Source organism: Rana temporaria, chromosome 4 (assembly GCF_905171775.1).
Source record: "Rana temporaria chromosome 4, aRanTem1.1, whole genome shotgun sequence".
Lineage (NCBI taxonomy): Eukaryota > Metazoa > Chordata > Amphibia > Anura > Ranidae > Rana > Rana temporaria.
In genome coordinates this window covers 31,748,230-31,771,048 of record NC_053492.1, presented here as the reverse complement: position 1 = coordinate 31,771,048, position 22,819 = coordinate 31,748,230, and the positions used below count along the sequence as shown (strand labels likewise).

At 47.1% G+C, this 22,819-nt stretch overlaps 1 protein-coding gene across 1 annotated transcript in view; it reads right to left on the bottom strand.

Moving 5' to 3' along the window:
• LOC120935596 (3-galactosyl-N-acetylglucosaminide 4-alpha-L-fucosyltransferase FUT3-like) overlaps positions 1-16,521 on the bottom strand; it is a 35,918-nt gene extending 19,397 nt beyond the window's left edge. Inside the window, exon 1 of the mRNA XM_040347644.1 lies at positions 16,392-16,521. The gene's annotated coding sequence lies outside the window, so the exon portion shown is untranslated. The remainder of the gene's footprint in view (positions 1-16,391) is intronic.
• Between the last annotated feature and the right edge of the window lie 6,298 nt (positions 16,522-22,819).

Below are 22,819 nucleotides of genomic sequence, written 5' to 3'. Positions count from 1 at the left end.
CCTTACTCTTGAATGGGCCCTGCTGTGAAATATTAGATCAAGAATTGTAATTACATGCCCCTGTTGAACAGGGGCAGAAACATTGGGCCTTTGTTGGTGGTGGTGGTGGTGCTGGTGCCACAATACTGCAATCCCTCACAGATACTCTAGTTGGAGCGCAGGAATGAGCCCGCTGCAAAGTATTGCATCAAAAATTGTAAATACCTGCCTCTGTTAAACAGGGGCAGAAAAATTGGGCCTTAGGCACTGGTGCTGGTGCCACAACACTGCAACCCCTCACAGATACTCTAGTTGGAGCGCAGGAATGAGCCCGCTGCAAAGCATTGCATCAAAAATGTTAATTACACGCCCCTGTTAAACAGGGGCAGAAAAATTGGGCCTTAGGCACTGGTGCCACAACACTGCAACCCCTCACAGATACTCTAGTTGGAGCGCAGGAATGAGCCCGCTGCAAAGTATTGCATCAAAAATTGTAATTAGCGGGTGATGTTTTGGCCACGCAAGATACGCTTGAGACATATGTTGCAAATAGCAGTGGTACGATCTGATGCAAGAAAGGCCCACACCAAAGAACTTTTGGAATAACGCTGAGAGACAGCAGCGCCCTGCACATGCGTAGCTCTGCGTTGTGATGCAGTCGATGTGCTGCCCTTAAGCTGGCCCCTGGAGGGCATCCTGCCTCGTTGGAGATGTGCCTGTGCCTCCTCCTCCTCCTCTCTCCTCTCTCCTATCAGGCACCCACGTAGAGTCAGTGACCTCATCATCCCCTCCCTTCCTCATCACTGTAGAAAACCTGGCAGTATGCTACAGCTGGGGGAACATGACTGCCAGATTGCTGTCCTTCTTGGGCACCCCCTCTCTCTGGGCTCACGTTACTGCCTTCCTCTAGCTGTGTACCACCATCAAAACCTTCAAAACGCTGCACATCCTCATGCAGCATGTACCCAACACTGTGGTCAAACAGTTTGGGGGACTCCTCAGGAGGACATGGTGGGGCTAGGGAAGGAGTTACTGATGCCATTGAGCAGAGGGAAGAGGCCGCCTTGTCAGCTGCTTTGCCAGACAAAGTACCCTGAGCCTGGGTGAGAGAGGATGAGGAGGATGAGGACGGCTTGGTCATCCACTCTACCAAGTCTTCGACATGGTGCGGCTCAACACGGCCAGTTGCCAAAAAAAAGGATGAGCGGGTCCCACGGCCACATGCTGATGAGGATGCACCGTGTCCACGACCAGCACTGTTGCCTCTAGACACAGAGTCTGCTTGCCCTCTTTTATCGGCTCGTGACTCTCTGCCTCTACTTGTTGTCCTTCCAGACATACTAATGGCCTGCACACTGCAGAGGACCACGTACCTTTAGGTGCACACTGCAGAGGACACAGGCAGTACACACACCACGTAGCTTTAGGTGCAAACTGCAGAGGACACGGGCAGTACACACCACGTAGCTTTAGGTGCAAACTGCAGAGGACACAGACAGTACACACCACATAGATTTAGGTGCAAACTGCAGAGGACATGGGCAGTACACACCATGTAGCTTTAGGTGCACACTGCAGAGGACACAGGCAGTAGACACACCATGTAGCTTTAGGTGCAAACTGCAGAGGACGCGGGCAGTACACACCACGTAGATTTAGGTGCAAACTGCATAGGACATGGGCAGTACACACCGCATAGCTTTAGGTGCACACTGCAGAGGACACAGGCAGTACACACCACATAGATTTAGGTGCAAACTGCAGAGGCCACAGGCAGTACATACCACGTAGCTTTAGGTGCACACTGCAGCGGACACAGGCAGTACACACCACGTAGCTTTAGGTGCAAACTGCAGAGGACACGGGCAGTACACACCACGTAGCTTTAGGTGCAAACTGCAGAGGACACGGGCAGTACACACCACGTAGCTTTAGGTGCACACTGCAGAGGATACAGGCAGTACACACCACGTAGCTTTGGTGCACACTGCAGAGGACACAGGCAGTACACACACCACGTAGCTTTAGGTGCAAACTGCAGAGGACGCAGGCAGTACACACCACGTAGCTTTAGGTGCAAACTGAAAAGGACACAGGCAGTACACACCACATAGCATTAGGTGCAAACTGCAGAGGACACGGGCAGTACACACCACGTAGCTTTAGGTGCAAACTGCAGAGGACGCAGGCAGTACACACCTCGTAGCTTTAGGTGCAAACTGCAGAGGACACTGGCAGTACACACGACGTAGATTTAGGTGCAAACTGCAGAGGACACAGGCAGTACACACCATGTAGCTTTAGGTGCAAACTGCAGAGGACAGGGGCAGTACACACAACACCACGTAGCTTTAGGTGCACACTGCAGCGGACACAGGCAGTACACACCACGTAGCTTTAGGTGCACACTGCAGAGGACACAGGCAGTACACCACGTGAGAATACAGCAGCTAGCACAATCACCTGCCTGCCAGTAAATTAGGAAGAGCGGATCTAGCTATACTATACAGTGTATAAATATATATACAACACCTGGGATGCATATATATCCTCTACACACTGTAACTTTAACTGACTAGCCTGCCTGCTCTATCTACCTAGAAAAAATCACACTCTCTCTCTCTCTCTCTCTCTCTCTGTCTTCTCTCTCTTAACCTCCACAACACACTACACAAGGCCAACCTGTAGGCGGCCCTTTATAGTGCGGGGCGTGTACTAAACCCCCTGAGCCATAATTGGCCAAAGCCACCCTGGCTTTGGCCAATTATGGCTCTCTGTTTTTTGCAAGCTTTGATTGGCCAAGCATGCGGGTCATAGTGCATGCTTGGCCAATCATCAGCCAGCAATGCACTGTGATGCCGCAGTGAATTATGGGCCGTGACACGCCACTCGAATTTGGCGCGAATGGCCCGTAACGTTTGTATTTCGACGAACGGTCGAACATACGATGTTTGAGTCGAACGTGAGTTCAACTCGAACGTGAGTTCAACTCGAACACGAAGCTCATCCCTAATCAGCAACAATGTTATGTGCAGGAAAACCAATCAAATCACTTTTATCTCTTTGGATTGCTTCTTTGGTCAATCCCTTTCACACGTTTGCCAAAATGTCCAGTCTTATGCTGCGTACACATGACTGTTATTCATATCATGCAAAAAAAAGTTTTTCTCAACGTGATTTGTCGTGATTCCTCTCAAGCCTGCCTTGCATACACACTTTTGCGAAAAAAAATTCTCTAACAAAGCGCGGTGACGTACAACTCGTATGACGGCACTATAAAGGGGAAGTTCCATTCCAATGGCGCTACCCTTTGGGTTGCTTTTGCTAATTTCCCCATCGCATAACTTGCTTCTGAGCATGCACGTTTTTTTCCCTCTCGTAAAAGCATACACACGAACGTTTTTCACGACATGAAATAGAACGACGTGAAAAACCATGAGAAAAAATAGAGCAGGTTCTTTGGCCCAGATTCTCAAAGGGCTTACGACGGCGCAACGCAATGTACGCCGTCGTAAGTCCTAATCTGGGCCGTCGTATCTATGCGACTGATTCTTAGAATCAGTTACGCATAGATAACCATTAGATCCGACAGGCGTAAGGCTCTTACGCTGTCGGATCTTAAATGCAATTTTTTTTTTTGCCGCTAGGTGTCGCCTCCGTCGTTTTCCCCGTCGAGTATGCAAATTAGCAAAATACGCGAATTCCCAAACGTGCGTGTGGTCGACGCAGTGAAGATATGACGTTTATGTTAGATTTGCGACGCGTAAAGTTGCCCCTGCTATATGAGGGGCAACCAATGTTAAGTATGGACGTCGTTCCCGCGTCAAAATTTAAAAATTTACGATGTTTGCGTAAGTCGTCCGTGAATGGGGCTTGACGCCATTTACGTTCACGTCGAAACCAATGACGTCCTTGCGACATCATTTAGCGCAATGCACATCGGGAAATTTTAGGGACAGCACATGCGCAGTACGTTCGGCGCGGGAACACGCCTAATTTAAATGATCCACACCCCCTACCCGGCTCGTTTGATTTAGGCGGGCTTGCGCTGGGGGATTTACGCTACGCCGCCGCAACTTTACAGGCAAGATCTTTGTGAATAAAGCACTTGCCTGTAAAACTTGCGGCGGCGTAACGTAAATGACATACGTTACGCCACTGCAGTTTTACGCTCAGATACGAGAATCTGGGCCTAAATTTTTCTTTTCACATTTTTTATTGAGGATCAAAACACAGAGTACAATAACAGACATTTCCAGTTTGTCACACGAATGGGCATATTCTGGTGCAATCCTGGTGAGTCAAGTGAGAACACAATAATAAAAAATAATAAAGTATACTAAACACAGACATTTAACGTCCAAGACCAGGAATGTCTAAAACATCATAGAGAGATATAAGGACCATAGGTCCCTCAACGGGGGACCAATAAAGGGAGTAACAATAAAAAAGGGGGAAAGGAGGGGGAGAGGTCCCATACCGTTAACAGTATACATTTCAAAAGAGTACTCAGTAAATTGAACGGAGATATAATGAAAACTAAATCTAGGCAATAGCCTGTAGCCTTGCCTGTTAGGAGTCATTCAGGACATTTCAAATAAAACAAAAAAAAACAGAAGAGGAGAATGAGAGAGGAAAAGGAAAAAGAGTACAAGAGAGGAGGAGAACGAGAGAGAATAGGAGAGGGCAGAGAGAGTGTCGGCCGGGCCACACGGACCCCAGAGGGATTGAGTGTATTAAAGCATGGTTAGTTTCAAACTTTTATGTTATCGGCAAGGCCATGTCAAACCCCGAGGGAAGAAAATGTTCCACCCAGGGGGTCCAGGTTTTATCGTGTTGGACCATCCGGTCTAAAATCGTAGCCTCTATCTTACTGTGGATCATCGCCTGGGTCACCCTGTTCTTAACTTCCGCAATGTGTATACTGGGAGTCTTCCAGGCCCTAGCTATAGACTGTTTGGCAGCAGTGGTCAGTTGGAGTAAAAGTCTAACTTGGGCTCTAGTGTAATCCTGCTGCATATGATTCAGAAGAGCCAGGGACGGGTCAGGTAGGAGTTCGTCATTTAATAAAGTGGAGGCCATTTGAAATATAGTTACCCAAAACCGTTGTACTATCGGACAGGACCACCAGATATGTTCATGTGTACCTCTCCCGCCACATCTCCGGAAACATACAGCTGGGTAGGATGGTAAAAATTTGGAGATCCTAGCGGGGACCAGGTACCACCGCATCAGGACCTTATAGTTGGCCTCGAGGGCCACAATGTTCTGAGAAGAAGATTTTGTACGGTCCCAGATACCTGTCCAATCCTCCTTATCCAACGTAATCTGGAGGTCCTTGGACCACTGTGCAGCATAGAGGGGAAGATCGGTAGAGGAGGTGGTGAAGTGACTATAAATTTGGGAGATAATACCAGGGGCATGGGGGTCAGATCGACAGATATTTTCATAAAAGGACATACCGTCCAGAGAAGAGCAATCACCTATAACCGAACAAACGATATGAGCTATCTGTAAGTAGCGAAAACACTCTCTAGAGGGAAGCTTAACCTGGGTCTGTAGATCCGAAAAGGATTTGAGAGAGGTGTCGGTAACAAGATCTCCTATCCTGTGTATACCTGCCCGGAGCCAGAATCGGAAGGAGTCAGGCTCCGTATAAGCCGGGAAAAAGTGCGAGTTACCTAAGAAGGAGAGCAGCGGGTTATGGGTGGACAACAACCGAAAACGAACGCGCAAGCTGTCCCAAAGCCTAAGTGACTGGCGCGTCACCGGATTAAGTATAGGGCTACGGGCCAATGGAGGCAACCAAAGGAGGTTGGAGACTAACAAGGGAAAAATATTCACGGCTTCCAAACTAACCCATATGGGTGTTTCCGACAAGGCGTGATATAACGTGATTTGAGCAAGTTGTGCGGCCTGGTAATAGCGGGCAAAGTTGGGAATACCCAGGCCCCCACTAAGTCTGTTTCAAAGGAGGATAGACTGTATGATACGGTGAAAATAGGAGGGGACCGAAATCGGGAGAACTCTATACAAATATAACAGTTTTGGAAGTAGGGACATCTAAAGGCTGCCACACGTCCTAACCAAGAAACACATAGCGGCCTCCAAGACTCCATTAGGGAAGTCAGGTGTGACAGCATAGGAAGGTAGTTAGATCTGTAGAGGGAGGATGGATCAGTCGTCAGTTTAATGCCTAAGTATGGGAGAGAGTTGGTGGACAAGCGAAAGGAAAGTATTCCTGTAAATGGGCAACTTCTGAGGGGGGAAGAGATACATTGAGAGCTTGAGACTTAGAATTGTTCACTTCTAGACCAGAGACAATGGCGAATCGTTCCAAAATTCGTATGAGGTTTGGGAGAGACGTACGGGGGGAGGTGACAAACAAAAGCGCATCATCCGCAAACAAACAGATTTTGTGGGAGGTAGAAGCCACCTCTAATCCCTTGACATCAGGGCTAGCCCTAATCAAGGCCGCCAGGGGTTCTATTGCCAGAGCAAATATTAAGGGGGATAGGGGACACCCCTGTCTAGTACCCCTACCTATCGGAAAACTCTCTGAGCGGAAACCAGAGTATTTAACATAGGCCTGGGGTTGATTGTAAAGGGAGTTCACCCACTGTAAAAAGTGTGGTCCGAAACCCCAGTGAGCAAGGATATAGTTTAGGTAGGGCCAGGAGACCGTATCAAAGGCCTTCCTGATGTCAAGGGATAGCAAATGCATAGGGATCCTGCGCGTTCTGGCTAGATGTTGTAGGAGGACAACTCTTCTAATATTATCACTGGCTTGTCGGCGTGGTATAAAACCCACCTGGTCTTTATGAATTAATCCCTCAATGATGGGGTTAAGGCGTAAGGCCATCACTTTGGCCAGTAGCTTAATGTCAAGATTAAGGAATGAGATAGGCCGAAAATTCGACCAAAGGGAGTTATCTACGTTAGGTTTAGGGATCATGGCGATTATAGCTGTCAATGTATCCCGTCCAAAGGAGTGATGTTGAAGCAAGGCATTAAAAGAATTAGCAAGGAGCGGGGCGAGGGTACCAGCACATTTCTTAAAGTAGGTGCCCGAGAGCCCATCAGGACCCGGTCGTTTATGAGATTTAAGAGTCTTGATAGCAGCGAGGACCTCGTCAGTCGTAATGGGTCTCTTAAGGCACTCATGATCAGAATTTGATAAAGTGGGAAGAGGGATATCTTGGAGTAGTGCATCTGCAGTAGAGGAGGAGAAAGAGGATTGGGCCTTGTAAAGGTCCTGTAACCTATCTTGAAATTCAGCTAAGACTTTCACAGGATTACTAGTGTAAGTGTTTTTGCCTACACGTAGTCTAATAGGGACATGATTCCGTTCCGGACGACGAAGACGAAGGGCCAGAAAGGAATCTGGTTTGTTTGCTTTGGTGTAGATAGTGAGGTTTGATCTACGAATGGCCTTGTCAGCTGATTCAGCCAGAGCTAGATCAAGTTCCGTCCTAGACTTTTCCATCAGTATCCTATGCGTCTCAGTAGGGGAGGACTGAAATTGGAGGGAACAGTGATGAAAATCCGATTCCAGCTCCGCTAGCCTAGCTTTCCTATCACGGTTCAGATGGGTGGATACTGAAATGCATTTACCCCTGATTACTGGTTTGTGGGCCTCCCAGAGAAACACAGGGGAAATGTCAGGGGTAGTGTTATGTTTCAAATATTCTGCTAGAGCAATTTGGATATCAAAGCAGTATGACTGATTGGTGAGATGCGCTTTGTTTATACACCAGGTATGGTCTTTGGACATAGGGATTAGGGAAGAAACGGTGGTAAGCACTGCACAGTGGTCGGACCAGGAGATAGGCTGGATGACAGAGTTAAGTAATATGGGGGAGGAGGCGATCGAGATAAAGATATGATCAATTCTGGAAAAATATTTATGTGGGTATGAATAGAAGGTATCATTTTTCTTAGTTGGGTTGCACTCCTGCCAGGTGTCAAGCAAGGAAGCTTGTTGCAAGAGTTTCCGGAAACGTATGGAGGGGGAATATTGGTCAGGAGCATAAGGCGATTTATCTATATGTGATTGTAGGATGGAGTTGGAGTCTCCACATAAAAACAGCGTCCCTCTACAGTGAGAGCGCAGTACCTGTAATAAGTGTGAAAAGAAGGGATTCGGGTTCGTATTAGGGGCGTAATAGGAAACAAGGGTCGTCTCAACATCCTGAAGAAGGCCAACTAATATGATATAACGACCCTCCGGGTCCTTAATCTCAGAAGTTACGGTAAAAGGGAGAGTGTGATGCAGAGCAATCAGGACTCCACAGTGTTTCGTGGGGGCTGATGCAGTGAACACCTGAGGGTATCGGGAACTAAAAAATTTGGGGGTAGAGTGAGCAGAGAAATGTGTTTCTTGAAGAGCTACTATACCTGCTTTCAGGGTTGCAAATGTTTGGAAGGCCTTGACTCTCTTATTGGGTGAGTTGAGACCTTTAACGTTCAACGAAAAGCACATTCAAGGGAGCCATCTGGGATCGGTTGTGGGGTGATGAGATGAAACCTTCAGGGCCATGTGACCCTATAAGAAGAGAAGGAAAAAGAGAAACGAAAAAAAGAAAAAGGAGAAAACGGAAAATAAGAGTAATCATGTAGGGCAAGTAAATGGTCATAGAAAGGGAGAAGAGTCTAACTCTATCGCCCGACCAAATAGTACACAAACACAGGAGACAGCCAGCTAGCCCGTGGGTGGGTGGACCGTAAGAAAGGGGGAGCAGTGACAGCTCCCCGCCACAAACGGGGTATACGTAACATATTATACAAGACAGTTTGCAATAGAAAGTCAATTGAACAAAAAGACTTGCACCTGGAAGAATTATTGCAAGCAAAAGAAAAATATAAACACTGGCAACATCAAAATTAACAGGACTGATTTCATCAGCCTAACCTTTCCATTGTCTCAAGGGAGACCCCATCAGGGGAGTCGCTTAAGAGACCAGGGAAACAATGTAAAAAAGTATAAACATGGGGGGGATGTGCATGAAGGTGGGAGGGGACGGGACGGGGGAGGGTGAGACAAAGATCAGGGGAGAGGTGGGGATGACAAACAGAGAAAACACAAAAGGTAAAAGGGGTTGGGGGTGGGGGGAGGGGGGAGAGGAAGGGGGAATAAGGGGATGGGGGGGAAGGAGAGGGAAAGGAAAATGACCATGAGGGGAGGGAAAGGGAAAGGGACTTTTAAGGGGACGGGACACAAGAGTGCACATAATGACATAGTTGTAATGAAATCCCACCCATGTGTTTGAGATTATAACTGAAAACCACCAGCACAGTATATAAAAACATAGGTCAACGACCGCCAGCACCCAAAGTGGTACAGGCGGGGGTCAACCCAGTAGTGCATAAAGAATCATCCGCACCGGGTGAATCGGGGAAAGGGGGAACAAACCTACACAAACTGTCTGAGCCAACAGCATTAAAGAATAAGCCAGGTAAAACATAAACAAAATGGAAAGTAAACTTTGGCATAGTGTGGATCTGGACCTGAGCAACCTCTAGGGATGATGAGGGGTTGCAGCAATCCTCTCCTCAGGGGGAGAGAAAATTAGGGCAGGCAGTCCCTGAATGCCTCTAATGGAGGATCGTTCATGGGTAGATCGGTGGAAAATGAAGGATCCAAACAGTTCAATCATCTCTGAAGAGGAGGCAATCTCCGACGTCAGGGGAGAACCAAGAAACCTGCGAAGAGAAAGTTAAGCAAACAGACTCAACGAGGTGAGTACAGCTGACGATCAGGCACACCAGTTTTAGGCGTGCGAGCAGGGGTTCCCTTTCGAACAGAAGACGGACCCGGCTGGGGCCTCTGTGGGGTGGCCGAGTATGGATGAGCAGCATTACGAGCTGGGGTGCGGGGTAGGTTAGTCTCTGAAATTTGTGCCGGGGCAGCCAGACAGAGGGACTCCAAGAGGCTCTGGAGGGATTCTGGTGTAGTGCATGAATGCTGTTGTCCTTGATAAGTAAATTGCAGGGCAAAGGGAAACCGCCAGGTGTATTTCAGTTGGTTTTGCACAAGCACCTGTAACTGCGGTTTCATGGCAAGTCGCTTCATGGGGTTCCCTTTCGAACAGAAGACGGACCCAGCTGGGGCCTCTGTGGGGTGGCCGAGTATGGATGAGCAGCATTACGAGCCGGGGTGAGGGGTAGGTTAGTCTCTGAAATTTGTGCCGGGGCAGCCAGACGGAGGGACTCCAAGAGGCTCTGGAGGGATTCTGGTGTAGTGCATGAATGCTGTTGTCCTTGATAAGTAAATTGCAGGGCAAAGGGAAACCGCCAGGTGTATTTCAGTTGGTTTTGCACAAGCACCTGTAACTGCGGTTTCATGGCAAGTCGCTTCGCAATAGTGAGAGGGGCCAGGTCTGAAAAAAGCTGGTAGTTATGACCCTGGAACAGGAGAGCGTCTTTATTGCGAGCAGCGGCAAGCAGCTGCTCTTTCGTGCGGAAATAGTGCATTTTAACAATAATGTCCCGAGGGAGACCGTCTTGCTGGCGGCGGGTAAGGGCCCTGTGGATTCGGTCAAATTCCAACCGTTCGATCGGTATGGAGGACGCTGAGAGCTCCTGGAATAGGGCCGTGGAGAAAGACTGCAGGTCATCGACAGTCTCAGGTATACCGCAGATGCGCAAATTCGACCTGCGAGAGCGGTTCTCCGCATCCTCCAAACGTGAGAGGAGAGTGGCATTCTTATCACGCAAGGCCGCCTGCTCTTGGGCCAGTTCTTGGAGGGTGAGTTCCATGTCGTCCACCCTGGTCTCCAGGTCAGCCGTCCTCTGGCCCAGCTCCCTAATTTCACGTGACAATCTATCAGTGATTTGGTCAGAGGTAGTTTTAAGGGCCTTTTGCAGCATGGATTCCATGTGTTTAAGAAAGTCCGTCTGAGACATACCTGACGATGGTAGGATAGGGGAACCGCCGACATGGAACTCGGTGCAGTCGTCCTCTTCACTGTCAGCCTGTACAGATTTGTCCGGGGAGGCGGCCTGCTGTCTAGCCAAGGCCTTCGCCGCCATCTTGGAAGAGGCGCAGGCCAGGGCTTCCTTGATAGGTTTTGGCTTGGTTTTGCCGCGGTGGCCGGTCAAAACCAACCATGACTAAGCACTGACGCCAGTGCGAAACATTGGCCATACTGATTTTTGTGGGCTTGCAGTGACTGTATGCACAGTTGAAAATAAAGACATCTCTTTTAAAGAAAATTTTGGAGTGCGGCTGTCCAGCTTTTGTTCTTTTGTTTTTTTGCTAATCCCGGGTGCGACAGTGTCTGTTTCGGAGGGGGATGCTCGAAAAAGCGGGGTTGCAAGGTGGTCCAGAAGGCTAATTAGGTCCCGATGGTGTGGCGGGAAGTGCGGAGCTCTAAAGGAACACGTCCTCCATCGCGAGCCTCGCGCATGCGCCCCCCTGGGCCTAAATCTTTAATGGCCATTTTTCTCATCGAGAAAAATGCTCTGGAGCCTACACACGACCGTTTTCTCGTCATGAAAAACGGTCGTGTGTACACGACATTACAAGCTTGACAAAGTGCTTGTGCAACTTTAGAATTCCTGTAATACATGATTTAGGAGTTCTTTTGATTGCATAAATATTTTAAAGCTGTCAACACCATTTAAAACCACATTGATAAAATGGAGGTATCGTGATTCTGTTTTAAAAAATTGAAAAGATACGTTTTTCTCTTTCACTTCCTTTCTTCATACCTTGTCCATTGTCTTCAGCTTTAACAACTTGCCGACCGCCGCCAGTAGATATACGTCAGCAGAATGGCTGGTGTGTGCAAAGCAACGTATGGGCACGTTGCTTTGAAATTCCCGCGAGCGGGCACGCGCGCCCACAGCTCTATTTGTGGGGAAATAAGGACGTCATTTTTGTTTGAGTACCACGTCGCACAACCGCGCAATTGTCAGTTAAAGCGACGCAGTTCCGTATTGCAAAAAATGGTCCAGTCATTGGGCAGCCAAATGTGGTTAAAAAAACACTAACACGTATTGGGACACCTGCCTTTACATGCACATACAATGTAATTGTATTCCAGTCATAATCCGTAGGGTTCAATATTTAGCTGCCTGACTTCAGCCTGCTGTCTGTTGAAAAAGTTAAAGGACTGCAGAATGAACTGCACTCCTGTGAGCCACACAAGAATTCCAGCCAACAAGTTTTGGCTGTACTTCTCTAATAGGGATGAGCAGGTGATTGTGCTAGCTGGTGTATTCTCACGTGGTGTACTGCCTGTGTCCTCTGCAGTGTGCACCTAAAGCTATGTGGTGTGTACTGCCTGTGTCCTCTGCAGTGTGCACCTAAAGCTACGTGGTGTGTGTACTGCCCGTGTCCTCTGCAGTGTGCACCTAAAGCTACGTGGTGTGTGTACTGTCTGTGTCTGTGCTATTTTTCTCAATAGTTTTCATCCATATTGCAGGGACCAGACATTACATTAAAGCCGCAAGCAATTTTAAATGACTTTTTTCTTATAGTAATCTCATTTTGTGCAGGGACAGTTCTAAACACGTGCCACCTCACAGGCATACTTTAGACACCCAGCAGGTACTATATTTAAAGGATTTTTTCTGAACCGGTGCTAGTGTAAATTTAGAGAGGGTCAGAGAGTTAAGTGACTCTGACCAGGTTAATCTGTTCAAATTTGGAGCCTCTGTCTCAGCTTTGGCTGTGCTGTAGGTTCATGCTGTCCTTTCTGGGGTGCTGATACCACCCCAGGCGGACAGGTGGCAGCAGTGGAGTCAAGGATTTGGATACTTTTTCCTTGCAGCCTATCAGGAGGAGCTCTCCTTGCTGTGCATGCTGGGGAGGGGTATTTATGTGGCAGACGCCATTTTCTTGGGTCTTCTTCCCATGTGGCACCCACCTTTAGGGTAGCCATACCTAGGCACCCCAGAAAATGGCCTTCCGGGCCGGGGTGTGCGTGCTATGCAGTGTTCCTGGTTCCGGGACCATGGTGGCCCGGAGCATTTAATCTGTGTCTGGGGCCCAGTGATTGACTGGGTCCCCAATCTGATGAGGTCCTGAGCTGTCAGTCCTGTTAGAGGAAGCTCTATGGTGGAGAGTCTGCCTGAGGAGTGCCAAGAGAGGCTGGTGTTCCGAGAGGGGTCTGACCATCCATCGGGGATCAAGGAAACTGGGTACTGAGAGGCTGGACATGGTCGCCTATCAGTCAGTAACCTAAACAAAACTACCTGAAGGAGATCCGTGTGTTGAATCTGTTAAGGAGGATTCCGGGCCATTATTATCTCCATTAGTTTCAACAATTGGGAGGGTCTGTGGCAGAGACTTAACTCCAAGTTCCGAGTGACACTCTGATTGCCAGGCTGGTGAGAGAGGCGTGTCCGGATGCACTGTACCCACTTCGGCTGGAGTGGTGAAACAAGAAGTTGTCGTTGGAAGCAGGACTGTTTCCCAGCTACATACACCTGAATTTGCTATTCTACATTTCTGCTATCTCTTTATTCTTCAGTTTTTACCCTGCTGGGTAATAAAAGCACAGAAAATACACCTGTTGTGTGGACATTCCATTTACTACAACTCCTTTACTACAAGTACCCTAGACGGCAGAGAAACAGAGGTAACATGCCACCCAAAACAAACCAGAAGCTCCTTTGGGGGTAGTGCTACAATAGCAAAAAAGAAAAACATTTTTTTTTTTTTTTTAATGAAGTAGCTCATACGATGGAAAAATGTTAATGCCATTTTGCCCTGTTGCCAATTTATACTACACAGTTGCAAAATTTTTACAGGTCTTCCTTGTTGGTACCAGTTACTGTACCATCTTTTTCTTGCCCTGTCTAAACTTTTTAACCACTTCCAGGGGAGGGTGAACTACAATTACATCGGGCACACGGGTCAGTTAGGGGTCAGACATTAATGGAGAGTGGAATGGGGATAGATGGGGGGAGGGTTATGGCAGGTGACAATAAAAATCCCATGTTGCAAACAGCCATTGGAAATGATAGTGCCATTTGTACTACTATAAATTATATGAAAAACACCAGAGACAAAATGTGTCTGCGCCAGTAAATTTCGGGTGTCGTGTCAGTAAATTTCAATCTGGTAGGTTGGCAACACTGGCCCTGATTTGTCCTTGAAACAGCGAACAGGGAAACACCGGTGCCCTGGCTGCTGCATGCCGCATCCACAAGCAGTGTAAACCCAGCCTAAGTCACACAGGTAAAACTGTTAACCACTCGCCGACAGCTGCATGCCGATATATGTCGGCAGAATGGCAGCGGTAGGCAAATGTACATACCTGTATGTCCCCTTTAAGAAGCTGTGTGGCGGGTGGGCACCCGCCGCACTCTCTGTGACCGTAAACCGCGGGCCGCGTGAACTTGATGTTTGTGTCATGGAGAGGCAGAACAGGGGGGGGGGTGCCTGTGTAAACAAGGCATCTCCCTGTTCTGCCAAGTGACCGGACACTGATGTTCTGCTCCCTGTCATCGGGAGCAGTGATCAGTGTCGTGTCACTAGTATTCCAACCCCCACACAGTTAGAATCACTCCCTAGGACACACTTAACCCCTTCCTCAACCCCTACTGGTTAACCCCTTCCCTGCCAGTCACATTTATACAGTAATCAGTGCATTTTTATAGCACTGATCGCTGTATAAATGACAAAGGTCGAAAATAGCGTCAAAAGTGTCCGATGTGTCCGCCATTATGTCGCAATCACGATAAAAATCGCAGATCGCCACCATAACTAGCAAAAAAATAATAATAAAAATGCCATAAAACGACCCCCCTATTTTGTAGATGCTATAACTTTTGTGCAAACCAATCAATATACGCTTGTTGCGATTGTTTTTTTTTACCAAATATATGTAGAAGAATACATATCGACCTAAACTGAGGAAATTTTTTTTTTTCTATATATATATTTTGTTGGGGGATATTTATTAAAGCAAAAAGTAAAAATAAATACATTTAAAAATTGAGGCTCTTTTTTGGTTTATAGAACAAAAAATAAAAACTGCAGAGGTGATCAAATACCACCAAAAGAAAGCTCTATTTGTGGGGAAAAAAGGATGTCAATTTTATTTGGGTGCAACGTCGCACGATCGCAGTGCCAAATCATAAAAAAATGGCCCGGTCATTGGGCAGCCAATTCTTCCGGGGCTGAAGTGGTTAAGCAGGTCACCAATGTAGGGCAGCAGCTATAGAGAACAGCTGCAACCATTGTTTATCCAATCTTCATTCTTAGCCAAGCACCTTCATACAGAAATAATACTGGCCCAGATTCTCGTACAGCGGCGTATCTTTGAGCGGGCGTTACGTATCCTATTTACGTTACGCCTCCGCAATTTAGACGGGCAAGTGCCGTTTTCTCAAAGCACTTGCTCCGTAAGTTGCGGAGGCGTAGCGTAAATAGGCCGGCGTAAGCCCGCCTAATTCAAATGTGGAAGATGTGGGCGTGTGTTATGTAAATGTTATGTGACCCCACGTAAATGATGATTTTTACAAACGGCGCATGCGCCGTCCGTGGACATATCCCAGTGTGCATTGCTTCAAAGTACGCCGCAAGGACGTATTGGTTTCGACGTGAACGTAAATTACGTCCAGCCTCATTCACGGACGACTTACGCAAACGACGTAAAAGTTTCCAAATTTGACGCGGGAACGACGTCCATACTTAACATTGGTACGCCGCATGTACGCCTCATATAGCAGGGGTAACTTTACGCCGGGAAAAGCCTAACGTTAACGGCGTATCTGTACTGCGTCGGCCGGGCGTAAGTTCGTGAATTTGCTTATCTAGCTGATTTACATATTTCTAGGCGTAAATCAGCGTACACGCCCCTAGCGACCAGCGTAAATATGCAGTTAAGATAGGACGGCGTAAGAGACTTACGCCGGTCGGATTCTAAAATTTAGGCGCATAGATACGACGGCTCGGACTCAGAGTTACGACGGCGTATCTGGAGATACGCCGGCGTAACTCGTTTGAGAATCTGGGCCCAAGTATTTTGTGCAGTTGTGCTTCGGAAATATTGTTTAAAGTAGAAGTCTGTGCAAAAATCTAAAATCCCTGCATCTACAGACACCAGCATAAGCGTGCACACAGGGTGTGCCAGGTGTGCCCAGGCACACTCTAATCACCCTGTGCAGCACAGATTTCCCCTACTGCCCTGGCTCCCATCTTTCCCCCCATAGCGCTGCCAGCTTCCCTCCTCTCCTATCGGCTGTTGCTGCTAGGATGTTTTAGGAGTGGGGAAGGGGCCAGTAAATATGTAATTTACCGGCCCCTTCCCTTTCTGAATGAACATTGTGAGTGATTGGTAGTGTGTGTTTGGGCTTTGGGGTGCACACCCTAATGCAATAGGCTGCTCACACCTATGGACACCAGGGATCTAACGCTAACCTCTCTATCCCTGTAAAGAAAATATGAATATACATACTTTTTTTGGAAGCCAGTCTGACCCACTCCGACCCGATCTCCGCAGCAGAAGCTCTGCAGAAGACACAAACAACTGATGTGAAATTAATGGGGCTTCTGTTGTCATCCATCTAAACAGAGAAGCCATGATTGACAGCTCAGCCTGAGGATCCAGTAAGAATGGGTCAGACTGGCTTCTAAAAAAGGCATGTATAATTATCTTTTCTTTACAGGGAGTGTTCCATTCCGTGGGGTCTATACAGTCGATTTTTTAAATTTCAATGTATTTTTATTAAAGAAAAACAAGTTCCAAAGTAGACAGACACATTGGCCCAGATTCAGGTAGATCCGTGCAATATTTGCGTGGGCACAGGGCAACGAGTTTTGCTCTGCGCCCACGCAAATATTTTGAAATGCCCGCGATTCACGGAGCAGTAGCTCCGTAAATTGCGCGGGCGATATGCTAAACAGCCGGGCGTAAGGCTGCCTAATGTAAATGATCCCGCCGGGGGCGGGAATCATTTAAATTAGGCGCGCTCCCGCGCCGAGCGAACAGCGCATGCTCCGTCGGGAAACTTTCCCGACGTGCATTGCGGCAAATGACGTCGCAAGGACGTCATTTGCTTCTAAGTGAACGTGAATGGCGTCCAGCCCCATTCACGAATCACTTACGTAAACGACGTGAAATTTAAATTTCACGAGCGGGAAGCGCAGCTATACTTTAGCATAGGTTGCCCCTGCTATAGCAGGAGCAACCTTGCGCTAAAGTCGCCGTACGGAAACTCCGTACCTTGCGTGCGCAGGGCCCGCGCAACTTTTGTGAATCGGTGGTAGTATGCAATTTGCATACTATACGCCGATCACAATGGCCGCGCCCCCTAGCGGCCAACGCAAGAATGCAGCCTGGGATATGAAGGCATAAGGAGACTTATGTCTGTCATATCCTAGGCTGCAGTCGGTGTAACGAGGTTCCTGAATCAGGAGCACTCGTTACACCGGAGCAAGTAAGCACTTGCGCCGCGCAACCGCTTCTTGAATCTGCCCCATTGGCTGAACTAAGTAAAATTTTTCGGGCCATCAACAGAGATATAGAAAATATGGCCATAACACACATCTTCCAGTTATCACAACAGCAAAACAAAAAGGGGGCAGATCCACAGAGCGAGTACGCCGGCGTATCTACTGATACGCCGGCGTATTTTCAAATTACCCGCGTCGTATCTTTGGTTTGAATCCTCAAACCAAGATACAACGGCATCTGGGTTAGATCCGACAGGCGTATGGCTTCGTAAGCCTTCGGATCTTAGATGCAATACTTCGGCGTCCGCTGGGTGGAGTTCTCGTCGTTTTCCGCTTCGAGTATGCAAATTAGCTATTTCTGACGATCCACGAACGTACGCGCGGCCGTCGCATTCTCTTACGTCGTCTCTATTCGGCTTTTTCCGGCGTATAGTTAAAGCTGCTGTTTTGCGGCGTATAGTTAGACTTGCCATGTTAAGTATAGCCGTTGTTCCCGCGTTTCATTTGAATTTTTTTTTTTTTGCGTAAGTCGTCCGTGAAAAGGGATGGACGTAATCTGCCCCAAGGAATATAACAGGCCCCAAATACAAACATCCGTATTGCATAAGAAAATTCTAGAGAAAAGAATGAGAAAAAAAAAAAAAAGAGGGGGAGAGGGTCATCCCGGAGTTCCCTAGGGAGTCAAAATATAATCGATCCATGGATCCCATATTTTGTTAAATTTCTTTGCATTATTACAAAGCATATGGGAGAGTTTATCGTTAATCATAATCCAGTTGAGTTTACCTTTAACTTGGTCAAGAGGAATTGCTGACTGCTTCCAGTGCCTAGCAATCGTAATTCTCGCCGCCAGCGATATATAGTTAATCAATTTTATAGATTTCTTGGGTGTGTCATCAGGTAGTTTGTGAAAGAGAGCGGCTTCAGGAGAAGGAGAAGTTCCCAGCTGTCCACAATGTCGAAAGCAGTTTGGTGAAGCGGAAGGATGCATCTTAGCTACCCTAGTTGGCACCAGGTACCAACGCAGGAGCGTTTTATAATTGGCCTCTATAAGAGTAGTATTGATGGAGATTTTGGATAACTGATAAGCAATTTTTGCCACTCGATCAAATCAAAGGTAAGGTTCAAATCCCTTTCCCAGTGATCCATATAGGCAAGTTTTGAATCAATTTCAGTAATAGAAGTATATAACGCAGATATCTGACCTCTCTGCAAGCCTCTACCCTGACAGGATAATTCAAATGTCGTAAGGGTAAGGGGTCTCACCATTAAATTAACTTTAGATCTGACAAATGATGTGATTTGGTTGTACCGAAACAATTCGCTAGGAGGCATAAGAAACTCATCTTTAAAGTGTTGTATAGGATTAGGGTTGAGCGAACCCGAACTGTAAAGTTCGGGTTCGGTACGGACTTTGGGTTTTTCCCGAACCCGGACCCGAACCCGAATAATTGGAAAAAGTCTGGGTTCAGGTTAGGAGTTCGGGTATGTTTTGGCGCGATGCACGGCAGCCAATCGCCATTCGTGTTACTACTGTGACTGGGAACTGATCACAGCCATGCCTACTTATGGCATGGCTGTGATTGGCCAGTGCAGCATGTGACCCATCATGTGACCAGTCTCTATATTAGATAGAGGCACACAGCACAGATCGTCACTCTGCTTCACTCATGATAGGGAAAGGCTGCTGGAATCTGCTGCTTAGGGAAAGTCTTAGGTGTATCTGGCTCGTTGTCACTGTGCTTCACTTATGTGAGGGAAAGGTTGCTGAATCTGCTCAGGGACAGTGTTAGGTGTATGCTGCTATGCTGCTCCAGAAATATCAAGAAGCACACTTTATTTCTTAGATATCTGCATCATCTTATGGCATCTGGCTCGTTGTCACTGCTTCACTTATGTGAGGGAAAGGCTGCTGAATCTGCTTAGGGACAGTTTTAGGTGTATGTTGCTCCAGAAATATCAACAAGCACTCTATTCCTGTGACATCTGCTGTGCTTCATATAGTTTAGGAATTTTGTTCAGCTATAGGGGCAGTCAGCACTCTATAGGTGACTGAGTATTTCAACAGCAGTACACCTGCCACACCACCTGTGCACCTGTGATATACTGTGTTTCTGTCAAGTACATAGTCAGGGACATGTTCCTGAAATATTTTTCCTATAGGGGCAGTCAGCACTCTATAGGTGACTGAGTATTTCAACAGCAGTACACCTGCCACACCACCTGTGCACCTGTGATATACTGTGTTTCTGTCAAGTACATAGTCAGGGAGAGTTTCCTGAAATATTTTTCCTATAGGGGCAGTCAGCAATCTATAGGTGACTCTGTATATTTCAACAGCACTGCACCTGTCCCCTGTGATATACTGTCTGTGCAGTACATTGTTTAGTGCTGGCTTCCTGCTTATTGCTATAGGTAGAGAAATATATAGGTGAATCTCTGCCTATTTCACCAGCTTACACTATTTTTGTATTTAAAATTTCTCAAAATTAGGACAAGACCCTAAATTTGAGAAACATGCCTGGCGCATGTGCTGAATTTGGTGGTGCAGAGTTTCCTGAGAACTTACCCCGATATGCCACAGCTGCTGCAGAAAGTGCGGGCCATCTGTGCGCACTTTCGGCGTTCTCATGTGTTCAGGTTTAAAGGGATGAGGTAGCAACCCTAGATCTGTCTCACTATTTTGGGGTTTACCCTAATTTAAAAAATAAATCAATTAAAAACCAAAACCTGCTGTGTTGGCTACCTCCTCCTCCTCCACCGCCGCTTCCACCTTCAGTCACATTCTTAGGCTTGTGCACTGCAACTGCTTTCTTTAAGTCCCACCAGAGGTTCTCAATCGGATTTAAGTCTGGTGACTGCGATGGCCACTCCAAAATGTTCCAGCCTTTAATCTGCAACCATGCTCTAGTGGAGTTGGAGGTATGCTTGGGATCATTGTCCTGTTGAAAGGTCCAACGTCTCCCAAGCCTCAGGTTTGTGACGGACTGCATCACATTGTCATCCAATATCTCCTGGTACTGAAGAGAATTCATGGTACCTTGCACACGCTGAAGCTTCCCTGTACCTGCAGAAGCAAAACAGCCCCAAAGCATGATTGACCCCCCGCCATGCTTCACAGTAGGCAAGGTGTTCTTTTCATCATAGGCCTTGTTCTTCCTCCTCCAAACATAGCGTTGATCCATGGGCCCAAACAGTTGTAATTTTGTTTCATCAGTCCACAGAACACAATCCCAAAACGTGTGTGATTTGCCCACATAACTTTCGGCATACTGCAGTCGACTCTTATTCTTTGGAGACAGCAAGGGGGTGCGCCTGGGAGTTCTGGCATGGAGGCCTTCATTACGCAGTGTGCGCCGTATTGTCTGAGCAGAAACTTCAGTACCCACATCTGACAAATATTTTCTCAGTTCCTCAGCAGTCACACAGGGACTTTTCTCCACTCTACGCTTCAGGTAGCGCACAGCAGTCGAAGTCAGCATCTTCTTTCTGCCACGACCAGGTAGCGTTTTAACAGTGCCCATTGCCTTGAATTTTGCATTTACTACTGTATTACAAAACCAATTGATGTCATATTAGTTGCATATGGTTCTTTATGAAGTCCTTGTAGGATTTCATTCTGAATACAATTACAAATGTACACTAAATTCCCTAAAACCCTTTACAGCATTGGGGGGTTCAATAATTTTGAACAAAACTGTATGGACCTCGTCCTCAAAGGTCAAAAATCATTATATTTTTTATTTTAATTTTTTTTATGTTATTTTAAGTTATTTCCCTATCCACATTTATTTCCAGAGTACTTGCCATGCTCTTCCCGACATTTTGCTGCCATTTGCAGCTCTCCAGCACTTTCCCTTAGTTTTTTAGAGACATTTTTGTAGTCAAAAGTCCGGGTCCCCATTGACTTCAATGGGGTTCGGGTGAAAGTCCGGGTTCGGGTTCGGTCCCGAACCCAAACTTTTTTTTCAAAGTCTGGGTTCGGGTCCGAACCCGAACATCCAGGTGTCCGCTCAACTCTATATAGGATACATCTCCATTAAGGAAATCGCAGATTCTCAAAAGCCCCTTATTGAGCCACCACTGGAACAGTTGTGGAGTCAAACCAGGGGGAAACTCAGGGTTGCCGAGAATGGGAGCCAATGGCGTGTGAGGGGATGATAAAGAACTGCGGTGGTGTGTCCTATCCCATATTGCTAAGGAATGTGACAGAGTAGGGCATAAAATAGGCAGGCGTAAACGACCAGGAAGGCACATTAACCGGTTAACGCCCGCCGCATGTATATGTACGTCCACAGAATGGCACGTACAGGCATATGGGCGTACATGTACGTCCCCGCCTTTCCGCGGGTCGGGAGTCCGATCGGAACCCCCCCCCCCCGGTACGTGCGGCAGTCGGAAACCCGCGGGCAGCGATCCGGGACGAGGGCGCGGCTATTCGTTTCCAGCCGCCACCTCGCGATCGCTCCCCGGAGCTGAAGAACAGGGAGAGCCGTATGTAAACACGGCTTCCCCGTGCTTCTCTGTGGCGGCTGCATCGATCGAGTGATCCCTTATATAGGGAGACTCGATCGATGACGTCAGACCTACAGCCACACTCCCCTACAGTTGTAAACACACACTAGGTGAACCCTAACTCCCAAACTGCAACTGTAATTTTCACAATAAACAATGCAATTTAAATGCATTTTTTGCTGTGAAAATGACAATGGTCCCAAAAATGTGTCAAAATTGTCCGAAGTGTCCGCCATAATGTCGCAGTCACGAAAAAAATCGCTGATCGCCGCCATTAGTAGTAAAAAAAAAAAGAAAATAATAAAACTATCCCCTATTTTGTAAACACTATAAATTTTGCGCAAACCAATCGATAAACACTTATTGCGATTTTTTTACCAAAAATAGGTAGAAGAATACGTATCAGCCTAAACTGAGGAAAAAAAATAATTTATATATGTTTTTGGGGGATATTTATTATAGCAAAAAGTAAAAAATATTGAATTTTTTTCAAAATTGTCGCTCTATTTTTGTTTATAGCGCAAAAAATAAAAACCGCAGAGGTGATCAAATACCACCAAAAGAAATCTCTATTTGTGGGAAAAAAAGGACGTCAATTTTGTTTGGGAGCCACGTCGCACGACCGCGCAATTGTCTGTTAAAGTGACGCAGTGCCGAAAAGCAAAAACTGGCCTGGGCATTTAGCTGCCTAAAGGTCCGGGGCTTAAGTGGCTAAGGATCCAATGGCAAACGGCTGGCAGGAAAGTGCTTCAATGGAAACCCAAAGGCGCATAATTATGTGCAATTTTACGCTGGCCGCTAGGGGCGCTTCCGTAGATTTCAGCGTAGAATATGCAAATGCGCTGGATATGCCGATTCAGAAACGTACGTGCGCCCGGCGGAATTTTTTACGTTGTTTGCGTAAGGCTTTTTCCG